Raw genomic sequence first — 22634 nt, forward strand, 5'->3', positions numbered from 1 at the left:
TGGTGACCCTCCCGATGCAGTTGATTCAGCAGGGCCCTCTTCAGAATGAAGTTGCAGCGCTAACTGCCACACAAGTTCGGAGCAGCTCAGGGGCCTCACCATCCACAGCGTCTGGCCAGCGCAACATCATCCGGCCTGTGATGCAGAGAGGTGCCGCCCACCGTTGGTAATCCCCCTCCTTGCACCCCAGTGCAGTGGTGGATCGTAGTATGTGATGCAGACCTCCCTACGTTGGTGCGCAGGAGTGCCTCTACCATTCACAGCTCCAAGGGGTTCAAGGAGGTCTTCTCACACAGGTCAGCAACGTGTCTCCATGCGACCTGTCAGACTTCACCACCAAGTACAGGCAATCACCGCACCTCAATGTCTACCGCCACGGCTCATCAACTCCACAGCCCCTCCGCATCCCACTCCAGGCTCCAGGCGCATGTCCAGCAAGGCATCCAGGCTCCAGACGCAGGTCCAGCGAGGCATCCAGGCTCCAGGCACAGGTCCAGCGAGGCATTCAGGCTCCATGCACAGGTCCAGCGAGGCATCCAGGCTCCAGACGCAAGTCCAGCGAGGCATCCAGGCTCCAGACGCAGGTCCAGCGAGGTATCCAGGCTCCAGATGCAGGTCCAGCGAGGCATCCAGGCTCAAGGCACAGATCTAGCGAGGCATCCAGTCTCAAGGCGCAGGTCCTGTGAGGCATCAAGGCTCTCATCCTGGTCATCCTGGATGTTGGGTGGCTTGAGGGGGTTGTTGATCTGTGCTGCATTTGGCCCTGGCTGCTCCATTCTGCATCACATTGTTTTTTTTAGCGTATTTTGTATTGGAGGTTGGCTATTTTCTTCCAATAGAGGCACAAAAACTCACGTTGGGCTGGGATAACGTATGTTTTTGCCGCTAATGGGCCTTTTGCTAGTTTTCGCCCGCTAACGCCTGAATTCCTATCGCCATTACGCTAATGTTAGTGGCAGTTTTCACCTCCGATCCCTGAAATTATCGCCATGTAGGGACGACTTAAACATACATCGCTAACATGGCGATGGTTTTCAGCGGTACACGGTGGTAAGAAAACTGCCGCTAACTACTGTTAGCGATAGTTTTTGCCAGTCCTTGTACATATGGCCCTTCATTTTTTAGGTCTCGCTGAGACAGCGAAAGCTGTCTCTTTGAGACATTTTGTAAGTGGGCTTTCAAAAGTGCTACCCACATGGTTTTGCTGGCCTAGGGCTTGAGTGCACGATGGCGTGCATGTGCACAGCTGCTCCTTGCATTCCCCCCTCCCTTCTCACCCAGCCCTTTGATGCTCTGCTCGATTACTTTCACTTTAGCCGCTTTGACCCTTGCATTCCCCCCTCCCTTCTCACCCAGCCCTTTGATGCTCTGCTCGATTACTTTCACTTTCGCCGCTTTGATGTTTGATCGCAAACGCGATCACTTCCGCTTGGCATAGCCTGTACTTGTTCTCTTTGTCCTCACATATGCTCTTCCCTCTATGTTTTTCTCTCTGGTCTCACATGTGCTATTCCCTCTGTACTTTCACTCTGCCCTCACATGTGCTTTTCCCTCTCCATTTTTCTCTCTTTCCTCACAAATGCTATTCCCTCTGTATTTGTCTCTCTTCCCTCACATGTACTCTTCCCTGTGCATTTTGTCTCTATGCTCTCACATGTGCTCTTCGCTCTATTTTTTTCTCTGCCCTCGCATGTGTTCTTCTCTCTATATTTTTCTCTCTGCTCTCACATGCTCTCTTCCCTCCATGTTTTTATCTCCAGTCTAACATGCGCCCTACCCTCTGTATTTTTCGCTTTGCTCTCACATGAGCTCTTCCCTCTCTATTTTTCTCTCCTCCCTCACATGGACTCTTCCCTCTCTATTTTTCTCTCTGCCCTCACGTGCTTTTCCCTCTGTATTTTTCTCTCTGCCCTCACATACTCTTCCCTGTATGTTTTCCTCTTTGCCCTCAAGTGCACTCTTCCCTCTGATCACATGCATACACAACTATGCACACATACAAACACACACATGCATTTACACACACAAATGAACATATACAAACACACACAGACATGCATAAACATATGCATATACATGCACACCAACCCCACATACACATATAAACAAGCACGCACACCAACATACTCAAACACATATACATACACACAAACATGCATACACAGACATAGGTATACACACAAACATATGTGTACACATCCATGAAGACAAATGAACACAATGACACACCCATACTTGCACACCAACACACACATGCATACACAAACATATACACATACAAACACACACACACACATGCATACACACACAGATGTATACATATAGACACACACACTATGCACACACACGCATCTCCCGTACGGTCTCAGGGGAAGAGTCGGTGTCAGCGGTCTCCTAGAGGGAGATCTCGCATGAGACAGTAAGACTCAGAGACATGTGGCGGTGGGGAGAGACAGACATGCCTCCCTTTAATTGTGTTGTTGCAAGATGGTGACTATCTTCTGCCACTGGTGCATTCAGATAAGCGGCAGGAAGTTCGTCGGACACATGCACTGGTTTCAATTTCGAGAAAGTGGGGTGAACGTTTCACAGATCGGGAGTGTGTGTCAGTACGTTTTGTTTAACCGTGTGGTCATGAATCCTTTAATTGCATAAGTGAGCGGGTATGGATGTAAACAAAAATGTAACACTAATACCACATTTTCTGTCACTGTTGTGAACAGGTTTGCTGTGAATGTATGAATGAGAATGGCGTTTTAGAATACGTTGCATGGAAAAGGGTCAACATGGTGTATACGTGTTTTTGGGTGTTTAATTTTTTTTTTATTGCATGGTTAACGTCATGATATACCGGATTCGGATGCTTCATTGCAGATCAGTTGTTTGGCCCGTGGTTATTTACGAGTTTGGAAAATACTTTTGTACCATACCATACCATTAGTCTTTATTCGATTTAACAAAATCATGAAAGACACAAACATAAATCAAAACATTACATATAAAAACACATTAAAATTGTTAAGTTCATCAATAAATAAGTTAAAATGAATTCTAAAAAAGCATTAAACTAGTCGGACTAACAGCAAGTTTAACAATGTATAATTAAAAAAACCCCTGGGCTACAGCATTGTAAAAACATTTTACATAATTTGACACTAGGCGACAGCGATGTTGGTAGCTTGAGAGGGAATTATCTGTGATTTGCTAGAGGCTTTCGCCCTTAGGTTCCACGCCCAACCCAGAAATTTTGCTAATGGGATAGAAATGGTTGGGGAAGTGCTGGTGCATAAAATTCTTAAGGCAATGGCACTGCTCGTGGTACCCAAGTTCCTACACAATGGTGACAACCACACTCGCCTAGGAACAGCAAGTGCTGGACAGACAAACAGTAAATGGGCGATAGATTCAACATGCACCCCACAAGCTGGACAGATCTCTTCATTTGCACTAGACCATCTGCCTGTAAGAGACTTAATTGGAAGAGAACCTGCTCGCAGCTGAAAATACAGCTTCCTGTCTCTAGGCTTTGTGATCAGGTCCCAATAGGGTTCAAAGGCGGGTGTAAACTTCGCCTCCAGATAACGACCAGCCATCCCATTAGGATTTACACGATTCCACACCTGGTGGTTAACCCGCTCCCAATAAATAGCTTTCATAACTTTCTTTGGGGGGGGGAACTGCGCAGTTGTTGGTTCACTCCATAGTCCCGCCATGCCCATGGCTGTTAAGGTCTGACGAAGCTGCCTCAGCCATTCAATTTTATGAAAGACATCTAGTTCTATGACATCAATAATCCCTTTGGCGTACAAAGAGAGCTCGGGAGTAGTCCAAAGCCTTCGCCAGTATAAAATTGGACGTAATCTGGCGATATCTGCAACGGCATTCCTGCCAAGCTCGTACCTTACAGGGACCATAGGTGAACTCTGCGGGAGGCTTGTTATGCTACGGAGAAAAGAATTTTCTGCTGTTGTTAGGGGAGCCAACCGACTAAACCCCCATAATTCTGCCCCGTACAAAGCTGAACCCAGTGCCTTTGCCTCGTAAACTTGGAGTACAGGTTTAACGGGCTTGGTAAAAGACTTCTTGTGTTCTTTTATCAGGGTTCCCGAGATTTGTCTAAGCTTCAGGGCAGCGATCTCAATGTGCTTGTCCCACTTGCTGGTACTAGTTATGTGTATACCCAAGTAGACAAAGTTGGAAACCATTTCTATTTGTTGCCCATCCAGAAAAAACTTACTCTCTCTACGATTTGGATGCGGATTAAAGGCCATGAGTTTAGTCTTGGCCACGTTTACCTCCAAACCATGGCCAAGACAAAACTCCTCAAAGACTTTTAATGCTCTCTGCAAGCCGTTTGGAGTTTTTGATACGATTAACGTATCATCCGCAAACATTAATATCGGAGTAGTAACTCCAGCAAGTTTTGGGGCATCAATAGTGGCGTTGAGCATAGCTTGGGCAATCCCATTAATATACAAGGAAAAAAGGGTTGGAGCCATGGTGCAGCCTTGCCTCACACCCCGCTCGACCGGAAACTCTGGAGTGACTTCACCTGCTCCACCCCACTGGATCCTTGCAAAATTAGACTCATGGAGCCTCCTTATCATTGTCAAAATTTCTACCGGGAGTCCTAATTTATTGAGCACAGCCCATAGCCGATGACGGGGGACAAGGTCAAAGGCAGCTCGCAGATCCACAAATGCTACGTAGAGACTGCCTTTCCCCAAAGTAACCACTTTCCAGTGGAGTTGCACAAATCTAAAGACCTGATCCAGTGTGCTGGTTGACTTACGAAAACCAGCTTGAAGGTGGGAGAGAATCATATTATCGTCAGCCCACGCTAACACCTGGTTCAATAACATCCTCCCGATAACCTTCTGGATTGTGTCAATTAAACTGATTGGTCTGTAGTTTCCAGGGAGGGTTCTGTCACCCTTTTTAAACACAGGAATTATGACAGCCCCCCCCCCAGGATTTAGGAACTGGCGCACCAACAGCAATTGCATTTGCCAAAACGGTAATGTATTCGCTCCAGGGTTTTTTGTTACCAAGGAAAAGATCAGATGGTATCCCATCGAGACCTGGAGCGCGGCCAGCTGCTACGGATCCCAGGGCCAATAGAGTGTCTTTAGTGCAAAAAGGGCCACTAGAGAAAAAAACAAGGGATATTTCCCCTGTGGGGTTTGACTGGGGGTCACATGCATATTGGGGCCTAAAGTAGTTTACCCAGTCATCTTGTGAGACATGATTTGTTGGTCTATCTGGTGACCCTCCCCTGCCCCACTTGATGATGTTCCAAAATAATCGTGAGTCCCTGGCATCACTAGCATCTTTCAAGTCTATCCAATATTGCTCGTCCCAATTCTTTTTGGCTATAGCTATGCATTTCTTATATACTTGGCGAGCTTCCCTCACGTGATCAATACTGCCACTGGAGAGGGCTGTAATTAGATTAGTTCTGGCACTTTTGCAATCAGCGTCATACCACCGTAAGAGTTTAGGGGGTGGTCGACTACCTCTCCTAGTTGGTTTAAGAAAAAACTGGCGTAGTTCCTCAAAGAATGTTTCATGGTGGCCAGTTGCTGCCATTACACCTTGGTCAGAGAGTCTACATCTTTCAAGCTCCACAATGACTTCAGACAGCAATATATTAATGCTATCAATTGCCTTTTCGTTAGACCTAACCAAACTCCACTTAAGCCTGCGCATGTCGTTAGAGGGAAATACCTCAGGTGGAGTAGATGACGTCACTGTTGGTTCTTCATTGCTACTTTTCCACCAGCGATGCGTTACACATAGAGGGTTGTGGTCACTTTCTGGTCTGGGAGCTACAACCATGTCTTTTACAAATTGCCACAACCTCATGCTGCAGAGTACATAATCAATTCTGCTCTTGTATCGGCCATTGTCAAAGGTGTAGGCCCCTTCCTTATCACCAGGGGTTCATCCATTCAAAGCCCTCAGGCCTCTTTCATAACAGAGGGCGTTAACCTGCACTGCTGCCTCAGACCAGCGTTTTATTGGGTCCATATCTAGGCCGGGGATACCCCATAATTGTTCTTCTTCTGGGTCAAGTCCCCAGCAGGAATCTGAACTTAAGAGCGGTTCAAAAGTTACATTCAGATCCCCTGCAGCAAGCACTCCCCTCTCACTTGAGTGCTGTGTGATAAGGGAATCCAGTGCAACCAGAGTCCTGGACTTCATCCCATTAGTCCCCCTCGAGTACAAATTATAGATGTCCACGTCACCCAATGGGCCCGCGGATAGTCTGACCAATTGAATGTCAGGGGAGCCTGTGTTGATTTCATTGACCGCCAAGAATAATGCTTGTCGAGCCCATATTGTTAGCCCACCCATCGGACGCCCTTTGGGTCCCTTAGATGCAGGAACGTGGAAATTCAGAAAGCCTTGAAGAAACTGCGGCTCGCAGGACCAAGTCTCCTGAAGGAGGCAAACATCAAAATTACCCATAAATTGGACCCACTCAGGGGAATCCATTTTTGACTTAAGGCCAGCAACATTCCACGAGATCATTGAGCCCAGCCCTATTCCCGACAGATTAGACTGACAGATATTATTGGGGCTACTGTCAAGATGGTTTGAGTGCCCTAGATGAGTTTGCAAAGGGGATTGACTAGAAAGATTTGTTATCCCGGAAAAAGGGAATTCAACTTCAACCCTATTATTCACAGTGTCAGCACTCACTGCCGTAGCTTCCCTTTGGGTATGAGATTCTGGTCAATTAAAACAACCCAAAATGCGATTAAAATTAGGATTGTAATGATCAGAATGGGAAATAATGGGCTCTGGGAGCTCTCTAGGCACTCCCCAATGATGGAAAAAACTTTCAGCGCTATGGGAGGGTACATTGTAGAAATATCCAAGATCAATACTTTTGTATTGTTTCGATTCTTTTTGTCTCTGCCCTATCTCTTGGCTGCGTCCTTACTCTCTCCCATCTTCTCTCTCCACCTCTTTGCTACATGTTCTCTCGTAATGTTTTCATTTTCCCCAACTCTCCTCTTTACTTTCTTTTTGTGCTCCTTTTCGGTCTCTGTCCCTTCTCTCCTCTTTCTCTCCCCACCTGTCCCTTCTCTAACCCCACTCCTCTTCCTCTGTCCGCCCCCCCATCCCTCTCTCTCGCAGTACTGCAGCATAGGCAGCACCAGGTCTCTGATGCCTTCTCAGTGTTCGCCCTGGGGGTGGAGGAGGTAAGTCAGCCCCCCAAGTGAATCCCATTATCAACAGATAGTGAACCTCTATTTACCAACAAGTACGGAGCGGTCTCGGGTGACGGCTGATGCGAACAGTGATCTGCTCTCGGCCCCGGCAGGGCCTGTGGGGTGGGGGCGTTACCTTACACTAGGAGAGGAAGTAAAAGTGATATCCTCCCCTCCCCCCCACTCCTCCACTGTCTCTCCTCACCCTCCACCTCTCTCTCTCTATCTCTCCTCCACTTCTGATTCCCTTCCAACTCGGTCTCTCCTCACCCTCCACCTCCGGTCTCTCCTCACCCTCCACCTCCGGTCTCTGCTCACCCTCCACCTCCGGTCTCTCCTCACCCTCCACCTCCGGTCTCTCCTCACCCTCCACCTCCGGTCTCTCCTCACCCTCCACCTCCGTCTCTCCTCACCCTCCACACGCCTCCGTCTCTCCTCACCCTCCACACGCCTCCGTCTCTCCTCACCCTCCACACGTCTCTCCTCACCCTCCACACGTCTCTCCTCACCCTCCACACGTGTCTCTCCTCACCCTCCACCTCACCCTCCACACGTGTCTCTCCTCACCCTCCACACGTGTCTCTCCTCACCCTCCACACATGTCTCCTCACCCTCCACACGTGTCTCTCCTCACCCTCCACACGTGTCTCTCCTCACCCTCCACACGTGTCTCTCCTCACCCTCCACACGTGTCTCTCCTCACCCTCCACACGTGTCTCTCCTCACCCTCCACACGTGTCTCTCCTCACCCTCCACACGTGTCTCTCCTCACCCTCCACCTCACCCTCCACACGTGTCTCTCCTCACCCTCCACACGTGTCTCTCCTCACCCTCCACACGTGTCTCTCCTCACCCTCCACACGTCTCTCCTCACCCTCCACACGTGTCTCTCCTCACCCTCCACACGTGTCTCTCCTCACCCTCCACACGTGTCTCTCCTCACCCTCCACACGTGTCTCTCCTCACCCTCCACACGTGTCTCTCCTCACCCTCCACCTCACCCTCCACACGTGTCTCTCCTCACCCTCCACACGTGTCTCTCCTCACCCTCCATGTGTCTCTCCTCACCCTCCACACGTGTCTCTCCTCACCCTCCATGTGTCTCTCCTCACCCTCCACACGTGTCTCTCCTCACCCTCCATGTGTCTCTCCTCACCCTCCATGTGTCTCTCCTCACCCTCCATGTGTCTCTCCTCACCCTCCATGTGTCTCTCCTCACCCTCCACACGTGTCTCTCCTCACCCTCCACACGTCTCTCCTCACCCTCCACACGTGTCTCTCCTCACCCTCCACACGTGTCTCTCCTCACCCTCCACCTCACCCTCCACACGTGTCTCTCCTCACCCTCCACACGTGTCTCTCCTCACCCTCCACACGTGTCTCTCCTCACCCTCCACACGTGTCTCTCCTCACCCTCCACACGTGTCTCTCCTCACCCTCCATGTGTCTCTCCTCACCCTCCATGTGTCTCTCCTCACCCTCCATGTGTCTCTCCTCACCCTCCATGTGTCTCTCCTCACCCTCCATGTGTCTCTCCTCACCCTCCATGTGTCTCTCCTCACCCTCCATGCCTCACACTGCTACACGAAACACTGCTGCACGCCACACACTGCTGCACGCCTCACACTGCCGCACGCCTCACACTGCCGCACGCCTCACACTGCCGCACGCCTCACACTGCCGCACGCCACACACTGCCGCACGCCTCACACTGCCGCACGCCTCACACTGCCGCACGCCACACACTGCCGCACGCCACACACTGCCGCACGAAACACACTGCCGCACGAAACACACTGCCGCACGAAACACACTGCTGCACGGCACACACTGCTGCACGGCACACACTGCTACACAAAACATTGCTGCACGACACACACTGCTGCAACCGGCACACTGCTGCACGCCACACACTGCTGCACACTGCTGCATTACTCACTGCTGCATGCTGCACGCAGCACACTGCTGCACGCAGCACACTGCTGCATGCCGCTGCACGCCACAGTACTGCATGTCTCACACTGCTGCACGCCACTGCACGTCACAGTGCTGCATGCCTCACACTGCTACACGAAACACTGCTGCACGCCGCACACTGCTGCACGCCGCACACTGCTTTTATGCGAGTTTATGCTAGACATTGTAAATGACAAAGCCTTTTATTTGTTTTAAAACCAAAACATAAATAAAAGGCATTGTAATTTTACAATGCCAATAGCTCAAACTCTTATAAATGCGAGACCTATTGCATTGCAAATGCTTGTTTTAAACTATTGTTTATGTGCAGTAAGGGACACCTTCCTGCACATAAACAATCATTGGCATTTTGCTGTTCCATGTGTGATGCACAATGCAGTACACATGGAAACAGCAAAAACGAGGAGAAATTAAACATTTCTCCTCGTTTTGCCAGGGTGGGATCAGGTTTTCCTTGGTCTTAATTTTGTCACTGCCCCATATTAATGCCGCCCTTGTAAATATTGGGTAGTGTAAAAATCAATGGGTGTTGCAGTGAACGCCCACCACAACACAAATTGCCCTCCCCTTTCACGCTAAGTATAGTGTGAAAGGGTGCCTTATTTATAATGCAAAATTAAGTGGCTTAAAGCTGCATTGGAAATAAAGTGAAGCCCCTATCGCCACCATAAATCCCCAAAACGTTACTTTGTGGTGGCGTTAGGGGCTTGTAAATATGCCCCTAAAAGTACTAAAATGACCTATAGCTCAACTAGGAATCCTATTACACGGATTGCCAATGGTCAGATAAAAAGTAAAAAATAATAAATACAATGGGATATTTTAGGACAGAAATTTACTCTTAGAATCCTTGGTCGACATGTTTCAGCCATGGCTTTAGATCCCCTTGAGTAGGATGTGGCTTTCTTTAGAGCCTGGACCCCAATGGAAATATGCTTTCCTCAAAGCTGTCGAAGTCAGATGAAGAGTTGTAATGTGTACATACTATAATAAACCCCAAAGAAATACATTTGTATATTTGTGGTTCAATTTAACCAGAATCCAGTTTGCATGACTTTGACTGGCAATGACACCTCCAGCCACAGATGAAGCACCAGTGAAGCCTTCACGAGGTCTCTCAATGGTGCCACTGCTCGCCACCTCCTTGTATTCTGAACCTAATCCATGGTGCACTGCTCGCCTCCTCCATGTATTCTGAACCTAATCCATGGAGCCATTGCTCGCCACCTCCTTGTATTCTGAACCTAATCCATGGTGCACTGCTCGCCACCTCCTTGTATTCTGAACCTAATCCATGGTGCCCACTGCTCGCCACCTCCTTGTATTCTGAACCTAATCCATGGTGCCCACTGCTCGCCACCTCCTTGTATTCTGAACCTAATCCATGGTGCCCACTGCTCGCCACCTCCTTGTATTCTGAACCTAACCCATGGTGCCACTGCTCGCCACCTCCTTGTATTCTGAACCTAATCCATGGTGCACTGCTCGCCACCTCCCTGTATTCTAAACCTAATCCATGGTGCACTGCTCGCCACCTCCTTGTATTCTGAGCCTAATCCATGGTACCACTGCTCGCCACCTCCTTGTATTCTGAACCTAATCCATGGTGCCCACTGCTCGCCACCTCCTTGTATTCTGAACCTAATCCATGGTGCACTACTCGCCACCTCCCTGTATTCTGAACCTAATCCATGGTGCACTGCTCGCCACCTCCTTGTATTCCGAACCTAATCCATGGTGCCCACTGCTCGCCACCTCCTTGTATTCTGAACCTAATCCATGGTGCCCACTGCTCGCCACCTCCTTGTATTCTGAACCTAATCCATGGTGCCACTGCTCGCCACCTCCTTGTATTCTGAACCTAACCCATGGTTCCACTGCTCGCCACCTCCTTGTATTCTGAACCTAATCCATGGTGCACTGCTCGCCACCTCCCTGTATTCTGAACCTAATCCATGGTCCACTGCTCGCCACCTCCTTGTATTCTGAACCTAATCCATGGTGCCCACTGCTCGCCACCTCCTTGTATTCTGAACCTAATCCATGGTGCACTGCTCGCCACCTCCCTGTATTCTGAACCTAATCCATGGTGCACTGCTCGCCACCTCCTTGTATTCTGAACGTAATCCATGGTGCCACTGCTCACCACCTCCTTGTATTCTGAACCTAATCCATGGTGCCCACTGCTCAACACCTCCTTGTATTCTGAACCTATAACATGGTGCACTGCTCGCCACCTCCTTGTATTCTGAACCTAACCATGGTGCCCACTGTTCGCCACCTCCTTGTATTCTGAACCTAATCCATGGTGCCACTGCTCGCCACCTCCTTGTATTCTGAACCTAATCGATGGTGACCACTGCTCGCCACCTCTTTGTATTCTGAACCTAATGCATGGTGCCCGCTGCTCGCCACCTCCTTGTATTCTGAACCTAATCCATGGTGCCACTGCTTGCCACCTCCTTGTATTCTGAACCTAATCCATGGTGCCCACTGCTCGCCACCTCCTTGTATTCTGAACCTAATCCATGGTGCCCACTGCTCACCACCTCCTTGTATTCTGAACCTAAAACATGGTGCACTGCTCGCCACCTCCTTGTATTCTGAACCTAATCCATGGTGCCCACTGTTCGCCACCTCCTTGTATTCTGAACCTAATCGATGGTGCCCACTGCTCGCCACCTCTTTGTATTCTGAACCTAATGCATGGTGCCCACTGCGCGCCACCTCCTTGTATTCTGAACCTAATCCATGGTGCCACTGCTTGCCACCTCCTTGTATTCTGAACCTAATCCATGGTGCCCACTGCTCGCCACCTCCTTGTATTCTGAACCTAATCCATGGTGCCCACTGCTCGCCACCTCCTTGTATTCTGAACCTAAAACATGGTGCACTGCTCGCCACCTCCTTGTATTCTGAACCTAATCCATGGTGCCCACTGTTCGCCACCTCCTTGTATTCTGAACCTAATCCATGGTGCCACTGCTCGCAACCTCCTTGTATTCTGAACCTAATCGATGGTGCCCACTGCTCGCCACCTCTTTGTATTCTGAACCTAATGCATGGTGCCCACTGCTCGCCACCTCCTTGTATTCTGAACCTAATCCATGGTGCCACTGCTCGCCACCTCCTTGTATTCTGAACCTAATCCATGGTGCCACTGCTCGCCACCTCCTTGTATTCTGAACCTAATCCATGGTGCCCACTGCTCGCTACCTCCTTGTATTCTGAACCTAATCCATGGTGCGCTGCTCGTCACCTCCTTGTATTTTGATCTCAAGCCCATTTCTCTGCATAGTTCTGGTGGCTGGTGACCAAACCTTTGCAACTCTTCTGTTTCTCAAAAACAGCCCCGCCCCCCAAAGAGGGGGCGTGTTATTAAAAGCAAAAGAAACTACCGCCCACCACGCCTAGGGGTGTACCTCCAGGGGTGTTGGGGTAATAATTTGATTTTTAATGTCCCCTGCCACCAGGTTGAACTGGGGGCTCCATCTTAGACCTCTGAAGACCCCCTGACAGTAAATACTGCAGACGACAGTCCTTGGGGCTCTTTTGAATCAGTCTCCCATTCCTTTTCAGGTCTGGCCTAGAGACAAAGGTCTCTTGAGTCGATGCAATCTCCAAGAATCACTTTAAACCAAATATCAACTATAGAACTGGGCTGTGGCTCAGACATCGTTGGTTATTGGCTGGCTGAAGTGTCAGTAACGCACTGACTCCTCCCATGGTCAAGCAGACATCCAGTGTGGCCATGTGTCACCCTCTGTAGCTTTCAGTCTTGTCTTGGTATTGGATAAATGATCTGTCAATCATGTGGAGGGATGGCCTCTTGCCTGTGCCTGTGCCCTGGAGTCTAGTGTTGGATGTGCCAGCAAGAGAATGGCAATGCCTTTTATTTATGTTTTGGTTTTTAAAACATAAATAAAAGGCATGTCATTTACAATGCCAACAGCTTAAACTCTCGCAAATGCGAGACCTATTGCATTGCAAATGCTTGAAGGCATCGCTGCGTTGCCCCCTTCTGTCTCCCGTGGCCCCGGAAGAGCTTGAAGGCATTGCTGCGTTGCCCCCTTCTGTCTCCCGTGGCCCCTGAAGAGTTTGAAGGCATCGCTGCGTTGCCCCCTTCTGTCTCCCGTGGCCCCGGAAGAGCTTGAAGGCATTGCTGCGTTGCCCCCTTCTGTCTTCCGTGGCCCCTGAAGAGCTTGAAGGCATCGCTGCGTTGCCCCCTTCTGTCTCCCGTGGCCCCTGAAGAGCTTGAAGGCATCGCTGCGTTGCCCCCTTCTGTCTCCCGTGGCCCCGGAAGTGCTTGAAGGCTTGCTGCGTTGCCCCCTTCTGTCTCCCGTGGTCCCTGAAGAGCTTGAAGGCATCGCTGCGTTGCCCCCTTCTGTCTCCCGTAGCCCCTGAAGAGCTTCAAGGCACCGCTGCCAGTCCTCATTGGATGTTACAAATGAAGACAAGGCGATACTAAGGAGAGACTAACAAGCCTATTAACGAATCAGAAGCCAGCATTTACATGGACAATTACACAAGCCGTGACAAATATGGGCGGATAGTGGGCGGGGCTTCAAGAACATACTCCAATACAGCCTGGCTCGCAGAACAGCGCATGCGCTGCCGAGGCTCAATGGAAAAAGGAAAGGAACTTGGCAGGTTGTTGTTTGTGGAGGCGGTCAGTGTAACTGTGTGCAGCGAGCTTTGCTGAGCGAATGTGAAACTGTTGCATTGCAAAGCTGTAGAACGTTTTCTATGTGTATCAAGTTTGAATAGTTCTTGTTAGCACCATGCTTTTCATCTAGTCTTATCTCTTGGCTGCAGACATTAGCGTGGAGGGAGCATCTATCCTGTAACAATGCATGGTGTCTGTGTGTTTGTCTAATAAGAAATGGGAGAATTCGTCTAATTGTTATTGCCAGTGACGTACAAACACACAGCATCATAGGAACACAAGAAAGCAACAACTTGGAATGTTCTTGGCAGTCAAGGCCAGACCTCTTGCCTTCTCCAATTCTTGTTGGAATTGAAGATTGGACCAAGGATGCTAAGATCGTGGGGGTTCCCGAAGGAGGTCTTATGGGGGTTATTCAAGCACGCTCAGCTCCAGCCTTAATAACAAAGGTATCGTTCTAGAGCCCTGGCACAGCTTTGCATTTGTCCAAGCTTTTGACTCTGTGGATGTGACCAAGGTTTGTTAGCAGCAGTGGTGGCTAGCAAGACGACAATATGGTGAGGCGCGATGGTGCAGAACTCACCATAAATGCTACTCCCGCCCAGTGTGGCGCTTCACTCCTGGCGATCCTGGTGCCCAAGAGCAGCATGAGAGCTGCTCCAGAACTGGTTGAAGCTGGCTAATCCAGTGCTCATTTTGAAGCTGGGGGCCTGTGCCAGAAATCCCTCGGCTGTTTCATCGGCCTGGGATTGCTGGTTCTACAGTGAGTATGTCGGGCTGGCCGTTGCAAGACAGCCGGCCAGTGCGACATGCGCACTGGCAGGGGAAGCTTTTATCCTGCATTCGCAGGAATCAGCCCCACCCTCTGCCTTTAGACTCGCTCTGTACACAGGGCGAGCCAGCGGCAAAATACAACGGCACTGAACTGCCATTTGAGATATTTGTGTTTGCCTGCTGCGCTTGCTGCAGATCAGGGCATACAAATTCTCCCTACTTCCACGGATAGAGTAATTTCACAGATACACGCACATGCACTCATCATACGCTTGGGCCCATTTCACTAACACACGCTCGATTACTCTATTAGCATTGGTCATGAGAGAAACTCCTGAAACACCCTGTATCTACAGTAAGGTCAATGCGATCGAATTGATACTATCCTGAGTCATGATTTAAACAGCAATAATCACATTAGAATATTCAATAAACAACAAGAAATAACCACCAACACTGTATTTGAAATAATGGTACTTTATCTAAAATTAGTTCAAAAGAAAGTCAATCAAAGCAAAATCATTATTCTCATAATTACCTATTCTAGCTAAATGTCATAAATGGGTCAGGACAGGTCTCTTAGTAGAAGTCTCCCGAGTCGCCGTCCTCACAGCATCGATCCTCACCAACGCAGGTTTGGGAAGAAGTGGCCTTAGACCCTCTCTAGTCTAACAATATTTATAGCAGAACTTACAAAATAAAGCAACATAAAATGTTCTGAATATCCGTTAAGCCGCTGAGCAGAGCGAGCAGGAAAGGATGTAGCATCGCTACATTTGGAAAAACCTCCGCTCAGAAAAAATCACAAAAATAAAAAGACGGAAGAAGGAAACTCGAGTTTTGCAAATGTTACTTTCGCGCACACATTTCCTCGGAACCACCACTGTAATCACAAAGTTCATTGTGGCTCTCTTTTCCTCCAAGGTTATTTGGACGCTTGCCTGGAGTCACTGTCATCACGGGAACTTTCAAACTCCAGCAGAAGCCATAGTCAGGTGACTTTCAACAAGGCCTCTCGTCACATCATATTCACTCGAGCACAGGCTGTAAACGGCAGCCATCTTGTCTTAGGCCAAAACGAACCATCTTAATTGAAAGAAACACAAACAACGTTACTACATCATCGCAATGATTAAACAGTGTTAATTCCCACTAATACCCTTATGTGTATGTAATTAACTAGCCATCTGCAACATATTTAAGCATTAGTACACGTTATTATTTAAAAGCATCAACACAAAACAAACAGCACACATATATTAAATAACCGCACATTATTATTAAGCAACATATATGCATTCCCACGTGTAGTTTCTCTCATTAGTATGTTGATTAATTAAAAACTCTCACAAAACAAATAATTATCGATTATAGATTAGTAATTTAAGTCTCGATTTATAGACAAAACTGGAGCTTAAAACCCAATAAATTTTCAACAGAAAACCTGCTCCAGCACGCTCACAGCAGGCGGGACGACCCTCCTCCGCCCTTTAGGAGGAATCACCCCGCTTACAGGATAGGCTGTTACAAAATGCACAAAAGGCTTAAGATTTTAAGAAAACACTTCCAAAATATAGATTTTAGTAATACCAAGACTGTATATATTGCAAATTGTTTTTATATTGGTCTTTTAAAAGCACACACTTCCCAACTCAGGTGGTAGCTCCATTACTATCCCTCTCAAAAAGGATAAATGTGTGTCATCAGGAAGCTTCAAGGGATTCCATCGATTAAAGCCAATGCGGGCGTCCAGGCACCTCTCATTTCAAGCAGGCACCCTGGCAGGAAGGCTTCTTTAGCTGTCTGCCACTCCCTCGGTTTCACAGCACAGGAGACTCCCTGCCTTACATTCCAACCGAAGCATTCACCAGTTGGAACTAACCGCCCTGGAACAAGTGTCTTTTCAGAAAACGTAGGGGATCTGTTTTTCGAAAATGTAATAGTGTGTGCCCCTCAGATCCCCCCACTTTGACCACAGAATACTGGGCAGTATGAGCAGAACGGAAGCGACACGTGGGAGGGGAGAGGATCCGAGCAAATACGGACAGGGTGGAGAGAGAGGCGAAGCAATACAGGGAGTAGCCGAGGTGAACGTCAAAGCAACAGAGGGGAGACCGGGGGGTGAATGTAAGAAGCAACACAGGGGAGAGCTGGGGCTGAACGTCAAAGCAACAGAGGGAAATGCTGGGGTGAACGTTTAAGCAACAGAGGGGAGAGCTGGGGTGAAAGTCAAAGCAACACAGGGGAGAGCTGGGGGTGAACGTCAAATCAACACAGGAGAGAGCTGGGGGTGAAAGTCAAAGCAACACAGGTCAGAGCTGGGGGTGAACATCAAAGCAACACAGAGGAGAGCTGAGGGTGAAATTCAAAGCACCACAGGTGAGAGCTGGGGGTGAACGTCAAAGCAACAGAGGGAAATGCTGGGGTGAACGTTTAAGCAACAGAGGGGAGAGCTGGGGTGAAAGTCAAAGCAACACAGGGGAGAGCTGGGGGTGAACGTCAAATCAACACAGGAGAGAGCTGGGGGTGAAAGTCAAAGCAACAGAGGGAGAGCTGGGGGTGAACATCAAAGCAACACAGAGGAGAGCTGAGGGTGAAATTCAAAGCACCACAGGTGAGAGCTGGGGGTGAACGTCAAAGCAACAGAGGGAGAGCTGGGGGTGAACATCAAAGCAACACCGGTCAGAGCTGGGGTGAAAGTCAAAGCAACACAGGTCAGAGCTGGGGTGAAAGTCAAAGCAACACAGGGGAGAGCTGGGGGTGAAAGTCAAAGCCACACATGTCAAAGCTGGGGGTGAACATCAAAGCAACACAGAGGAGAGCTGGGGTTGAAAGTCAAAGCAACACAGGTCAGAGCTGGGGGTGAACGTCAAAGCAACAGAGGGAGAGCTGGGGGTGAAAGTCAAAGCAACAGAGGGAGAGCTGGGGGTGAAAGTCAAAGCAACACAGGTCAGAGCTGGGGGTGAACGTCAAAGCAACAGAGGGAAATGCTGGGATGAACGTTTAAGCAACAGAGGGGAGAGCTGGGGTGAACATCAAATCAACACAGGTCAGAGCTGGGGGTGAAAGTCAAAGCTACACAGGAGAGAGCTGGGGGTGAACGTCAAAGCAACACAGGGGAGAGCTGAGGGTGAAATTCAAAGCACCACAGGTGAGAGCTGGGGGTGAACATCAAAGCAACACAGAGGAGAGCTGGGGGTGAACGTCAAAGCAACACAGAGGAGAGCTGGGGGTGAAAGTCAAAGCAGCACAGGTCAGAGCTGGGGGTGAAAGTCAAAGCAACACAGGAGAGAGCTGGGGGTGAAAGTCAAAGCAACAGAGGGAGAGCTGGGGGTGAAAGTCAAAGCAACAGAGGGAGAGCCGGGGTGAAAGTCAAAGCAACAGAGGGAGAGCTGGGGTGAAAGTCAAAGCAACAGAGGGAGAGCTGGGGTGAAAGTCAAAGCAACAGAGGGAGAGCTAGGGGTGAAATTCAAAGCACCACAGGTGAGAGCTGGGGGTGAACGTCAAAGCAACAGAGGGAGAGCTGGGGGTGAAAGTCAAAGCAACAGAGGGAGAGCTGGGGGTGAAAGTCAAAGCAACACAGGGGAGAGCTGAGGGTGAAATTCAAAGCACCACAGGTGAGAGCTGGGGGTGAACGTCAAAACAACACAGGGGAGAGCTGGGGTGAACGTCAAATCAACACAGGAGAGAGCTGGGGGTGAAAGTCAAAGCCACACATGTCAAAGCTGGGGGTGAACATCAAAGCAACACAGAGGAGAGCTGGGGGTGAAAGTCAAAGCAACACAGGTCAGAGCTGGGGGTGAACGTCAAAGCAACACAGGAGAGAGCTGGGGGTGAACATCAAAGCAACACCGGTCAGAGCTGGGGTGAAAGTCAAAGCAACACAGGTCAGAGCTGGGGTGAAAGTCAAAGCAACACAGGGGAGAGCTGGGGGTGAAAGTCAAAGCCACACATGTCAAAGCTGGGGGTGAACATCAAAGCAACACAGAGGAGAGCTGGGGTTGAAAGTCAAAGCAACACAGGTCAGAGCTGGGGGTGAACGTCAAAGCAACAGAGGGAGAGCTGGGGGTGAAAGTCAAAGCAACAGAGGGAGAGCTGGGGGTGAAAGTCAAAGCAACACAGGTCAGAGCTGGGGGTGAACGTCAAAGCAACAGAGGGAAATGCTGGGATGAACGTTTAAGCAACAGAGGGGAGAGCTGGGGTGAACATCAAATCAACACAGGTCAGAGCTGGGGGTGAAAGTCAAAGCTACACAGGAGAGAGCTGGGGGTGAACGTCAAAGCAACACAGGGGAGAGCTGAGGGTGAAATTCAAAGCACCACAGGTGAGAGCTGGGGGTGAACATCAAAGCAACACAGAGGAGAGCTGGGGGTGAACGTCAAAGCAACACAGAGGAGAGCTGGGGGTGAAAGTCAAAGCAGCACAGGTCAGAGCTGGGGGTGAAAGTCAAAGCAACACAGGAGAGAGCTGGGGGTGAAAGTCAAAGCAACAGAGGGAGAGCTGGGGGTGAAAGTCAAAGCAACAGAGGGAGAGCCGGGGTGAAAGTCAAAGCAACAGAGGGAGAGCTGGGGTGAAAGTCAAAGCAACAGAGGGAGAGCTGGGGTGACAGTCAAAGCAACAGAGGGAGAGCTAGGGGTGAAATTCAAAGCACCACAGGTGAGAGCTGGGGGTGAACGTCAAAGCAACAGAGGGAGAGCTGGGGGTGAAAGTCAAAGCAACAGAGGGAGAGCTGGGGGTGAAAGTCAAAGCAACACAGGGGAGAGCTGAGGGTGAAATTCAAAGCACCACAGGTGAGAGCTGGGGGTGAACGTCAAAACAACACAGGGGAGAGCTGGGGTGAACGTCAAATCAACACAGGAGAGAGCTGGGGGTGAAAGTCAAAGCCACACATGTCAAAGCTGGGGGTGAACATCAAAGCAACACAGAGGAGAGCTGGGGGTGAAAGTCAAAGCAACACAGGTCAGAGCTGGGGGTGAACGTCAAAGCAACACAGGAGAGAGCTGGGGTGAATTTCAAAGCCACACAGGGAAGTGCTGGGGGCAAACATCAAAACAATACAGAGGAGAGCTGGGGGGAATTTCAAAGCAACAAAGGGAGAGCTGGGGTGAACTTCAAAGAAACACAGGGGAGAATTGAGGTGAACATCAAATCAACAGAGGGGAGAGCTGAGGGTGAACATCAAAGCAACACAGGGGAGAGCTGGGGGTGAACGTCAAAGCAACAAAAGGAAACGGGATTGGACCAAAAAGCTTCTCGAGGGAGGGCTGGTAGGGACACAAAAGGGTGAAGCAATGGGGAGTAGCACACACATAAGCACAAAAGGAAGGGTGGGGAGAAGCAGCCTGGCAACAGAGACCAACACTGAGACATACTCTAAGGAGACAGCTCAAAAAGACCCGCACTGTGATGGAGCGCTTGACACAAAAGAAAACAATCAGTACTTGTGAAGCAAGCAGAGGTAGCAGCAAGTCAAACAGCTTATTCAGGGACATACATAAGATTGACAAGCAGATACACTAAAAAGAAGCAAGCAAATGAGTGACAAGGATCGCCAATCAATGGTCAGCAATGGCGTACACTAAAAAGAAGCAAGCAAATGAGTGACAAGGATAGCCAATCAATGGTAAGCAATGGCGTACACTAAAAAGAAGCAAGCAAATGAGTGACAAGGATCGCCAACCAATGGTCAGCAATGGCGTACACTAAAAAGAAGCAAGCAAATGAGTGACAAGGATACCCAATCAATGATAAGCAATGGCGTACACTAAAAAGAAGCAAGCAAATGAGTGACAAGGATAGCCAACCAATAGTAAGCAATGGCATACACTAAAAAGAAGCAAACAAATGAGTGACAAGGATCGCCAACCAATGGTCAGTAATGGCGTACACTAAAAAGAAGCAAGCAAATGAGTGACAAGGATAGCCAATCAATGATAAGCAATGGCGTACACTAAAAAGAAGCAAGCAAATGAGTGACAAGGTTAGCCAACCAATGGTCAGCAATGGCGTACACTAAAAAGAAGCAAGCAAATAAGTGACAAGGATAGCCAACCAATGGTCAGCATTGGCGTACACTAAAAAGAAGCAAGCAAATGAGTGACAAGGATAGCCAACCAATGGTCAGCATTGGCGTACACTAAAAAGAAGCAAGCAAATGAGTGACAAGGATAGCCAACCAATGGTAAGCAATGGCGTACACTCAAAAGAAGCAAGCAAATGAGTGACAAGGATAGCCAACCAATGGTCAGCAATGGCGTACACTAAAAAGAAGCAAGCAAATGAGTGACAAGGATCGCCAACCAATGGTAAGCAATGGCGTACACTAAAAAGAAGCAAGCAAATGAGTGACAAGGATCGCCAACCAATGGTAAGCAATGGCGTACTTCAAGTCCTTCTATGTTCTTGGTAAGCCGCAATATGCCTCAGCACAGGAGCTGTCTAGTAGGCTCAGGGTAGAAAGGTCTAGGTTCATATTTATCAAACATTGATGCAGTGCAACCCAGCAAGACTCCTCGCTGCGCTGTGCCAACTAGAGAGGGCAGGAAAGCAGCATGTCTGTCAAGATGTGGCACGCCCCTGTCCTCTCCTTGCGTGCAGCCTAGCCCTAACGCAGGCGCCCTTGTGTCATGGGTCAATGGTGCCTGCGTCGCAGGCAGGATTGTTTTTGTGGAGGAAGGGACACCTTTCAGCACAGAAACTCTCCTCAGAGGTTCTTTTGCGCTCTCTAAGTACCACACACTCAGAAAGGAAACAACGAAAAAAAATAAAGATATCTCTCCATGCTGCGCATGAATCGGTAAGGCATAGCATTTTGACGTATTCCCAGATTTACAAGTCTTGGTAAATGTGGGAATGTACCAAAATTCATGGGTGGAAGTGTGGGAAGGCTCACGCTCCACCAGTGGAACGCCTCCCCAGGGCAGAGACTTTCCCTGCTTTGCATTGCTCTAGATTTGCCACGCAGCGCAGAGCTACGTAAGGTGGCCTTGCGTTGCTTGGTGAATCTGACTGAAGGATTGCGTTCTACTTGCAACACCTTGCATGACGAAGATGGCCCCTAGAGCTTCTTTATCAGTTGTTTAATCATTCATTTATAAGAGGGAACAGATCAGTGAAAAGTGGGGAATTGGATGAAACTCCCACTATTGAGGCCTCCATCGCAAATTCAGCATCTGCATGAATCCTAAAAAGGCCCTCGTGCATCTATGCTTCAGTGACAACACTTGCTACGTGCAGCACTTGAAAAAAGCCAGGCTAGTGTAACACTATAATTGCTTATAAACAATTAGGGGCAGATTTACAAAAACTGACGCATCTCTGCGTCATAGCACAGATGCGTCATTTTCCTTGTGTCATGCAAAAAAACCATTGCGCCACCATGGATGCGTAGCATTTATAATGCAGCACACCATGGCGCAGGGATTGACAGATGCGTCACGCATATGTTGGCGCAAAGGTCATGCATTGCTGGAGTCGCGTCGCAAGCACGACGCAACTCCAGCAATACTCAGTAAGGCCTATACCTATTGTGCTGCGTCACTCCTTATGCCTGCTTCAAGCAGGCATAAGGTTTTGACACAGTGGTGTGGTAGAAGTGACACAGTTAAATCTTGTAGATTTTATTGCGTGACTTTGACGAGGCTTTCCTGCATGGGATCGCCCACCCTGCGTACATTATGCCTGATGCGGGTATAATGTGGCGCAGGGCTTTACAGCGTGACGCATCTCCCTAGATGTGTCACATTGTAAATGTATCACAACGTGCCGCATTGTTTACGCCACCGCTGCGTCACAAAAGTGACACAACGATGGCACAAGAGTGTCACAAGGGGCTTGTAAATCTGCCCCTAAATTTGTGAGGTAGAGAAAAAGGACCCGCGCAGACCACGGCAGAATCAGCCACTGATGTCTTCTAATGTGCTTTCTGCGGGATTTGAAATCATTTGGGGCTTGTTGATTGAAAGCTGTGAGAAGTTGACCTGGCATATGCTGGTCAC

General features: G+C 49.1%; 1 protein-coding gene and 1 long non-coding RNA gene across 4 annotated transcripts in view; one reads left to right on the plus strand and one right to left on the minus strand.

The window, feature by feature from the left end:
- Window positions 1-22634, plus strand: part of LOC146788709 (NXPE family member 4-like) — a 588533-nt gene that overhangs the window by 115207 nt on the left and 450692 nt on the right. The window lies entirely within an intron of this gene.
- The window catches only part of LOC146788710 (uncharacterized), a 100516-nt gene continuing 93092 nt past the window's right edge, over window positions 15211-22634 (minus strand). The window contains exon 3 of the long non-coding RNA XR_014969703.1: window positions 15211-15723. This is a non-coding gene — a long non-coding RNA (uncharacterized LOC146788710). The remainder of the gene's footprint in view (window positions 15724-22634) is intronic.

The sequence above is a fragment of the Triturus cristatus genome, chromosome 10 (genome assembly GCF_964204655.1).
Source record: "Triturus cristatus chromosome 10, aTriCri1.1, whole genome shotgun sequence".
Lineage (NCBI taxonomy): Eukaryota > Metazoa > Chordata > Amphibia > Caudata > Salamandridae > Triturus > Triturus cristatus.